Here is a 2,190-nt window from a genome sequence, read left to right as displayed (position 1 = left end):
AGAGATAAAATTAGATGGGCAAATTTTGGGGTGCAACAACTGCCCCTATTTAATCGTCTTAAACCTGAAGGAGATATTAGCGTTAGCCTTTCGAGTATTCAGGGTGGAAGAAGATTAAATACCAAGTGAACCTGAAAATTTGCCTTATGAGAGATAGGATCCACTGAGGAAGAAATGGTGTCAACTCCAATGAGGAAGATTGCGTCAACTTTGGATTGAACATATCAACTCTGGGTTAGAAATGAAATAGAACTCAACTCTGGGTTGAAGAAGAAAAGTGGGTCAACTCTGGGTCGAAGAATAGAAGGAAGTCAACTTTGGGTTGGATATGAGGTAAATGTCAACTCTGGATTGAGAACGGAAAGGGAAATCAGTATTAGTGGGACAAGATATGGGTATCAACTCTGGGTTGAGACAAGGTAATTCAACTCTGGGTTGAAAGAGGGTAGATGAACAATTAGAAATGACCGTCAACTCTGGGTTGAGTGGAAAAAAAAAAGATGACCGACAACTCTGGGTTGAGTGGGAAAGACAAAAGATGACCGTCAACTCTAGGTTGAGTGGGAAAAAAGATCAACAAGGAATAACTGTCAACTCTGGGTTGAGTGAGAAAGAAAGAACATCAACTATGGGTTGAGAAAGAAAGAAAGAACATCAACTCTGGGTTGAGAAAAGGTAATTCAACTCTGGGTTTAAAGAGGAAATATGAACAATTAAGAATAACAGTCAACTCTGGGTTGAGTGGGAAAGGACAAAAGATGACCGTCAACTCTGGGTTGAGAAAAAATAACCGTCAACTCTGGGTTGAGTGGGAAAGAACAAAAGATAACCGTCAACTCTGGGTTGAGTGGGAAAGGATAAAAGATAACCGTCAACTCTGGGTTGAGTGGGAAAGAGAAATCAATTCTGGATTGAACAAAAGATAACCGTCAACTCTGGATTGAGAGGGAAAGAGAAAGCAACTAGAAGTAACCGTCAACTCTGGGTTGAGAAGGAAAGGACAATTGATAACCGTCAACTCAGGGTTGAGTGGGAAAGAAAAGAGATAAACGTCAACTCTAGGTTGAGTGGGAAAGAAAAAAGATAACCGTCAACTCTGGGTGAGTGGGGAGGAAGGAAAGATAACTGTCAACTCTGGGTTGAGTGGGAAAAGACAAGATAACCGTCAACTCTGAGTTGAGTGGGAAAAGGATAAAAGATAACCGTCAACTCTAGGTTGAGAGGGAAATAAGAGACAACCTTCAACTCTGGGTTGAGAGAGAAATAAGAGACAGCCTTCAACTCTGGGTTGAGAGGGAAAAGACATGAGGTAACCGTCAACTCTGGGTTGAGAGGGAAAGGCAAAGGATAACCGTCAACTCTGGGTTGAGTGGGAAAGACAAGAGATAACCGTCAACTCTACGTTGAGTGGGAAAAGAAGAAATCAATTTTGGATCGAACAAAGGATAACCGTCAACTCTGAGTTGAGTGGGAAAGAATAAAATAAATATCCGTCAACTCTGGGTGAGAGGGAAGGAAATAAAGAAGGGGTCAACTCTGGGTTGAAAAAGAAATAACCGTCAACTCTGGGTTGAATGAGAAAGGAGAAAAGATAACCTTCAACTCTGGGTTGAGTGGGAAAGAGAAAGGACAACCGTCAACTCTGGGTTGAGTGGGAAAAGGAAATTAACAAAGAAATAACCGTCAACTCTGGGTTGAGTGGAAAAAAAGATAACCGTCAACCCTGGGTTGAGTGTGAAAAGACAAAAGATAACTGTCAACTCTGGGTCGAGTGGGAAAAGACAAAAGATAACCGTCAACTCTGGGTTGAGTGGGAAAAGATAGAAGATAACCGTCAACTCTTGGTTGAGTGGGACAATGAATCAATTCTGGATTGAGTAAAAGATAACCGTCAACTCTGGGTGAGAGGGAGAAGAAAAATGATGACCGTTAACTCTAGGTTGAGTGGGAAAATATAATTAACTCGGGGTTAAAAGATGAAAGGAAAGTTAACTCTGGTTTGAACACAAAAACATCAACTCTGGGTTGAAGAAAGATGAACATGATTGGCTTTGGGAGATGACACCACAATGGTAACTCTAAGTGATCCAGTGGAATATCAATTGAATGCTTTGTAGGGACCTCATCTGATGAGTAACTTGGCTTATGCTTCATATTCAATGTTTGATTTATTTGTGCACTTCTGGAGAT

This window comes from Vicia villosa, unplaced genomic scaffold (genome assembly GCF_029867415.1).
Source record: "Vicia villosa cultivar HV-30 ecotype Madison, WI unplaced genomic scaffold, Vvil1.0 ctg.000181F_1_1_2_unsc, whole genome shotgun sequence".
Taxonomy (NCBI): Eukaryota; Viridiplantae; Streptophyta; class Magnoliopsida; order Fabales; family Fabaceae; genus Vicia; species Vicia villosa.
This window is presented reverse-complemented; position numbering follows the sequence as displayed.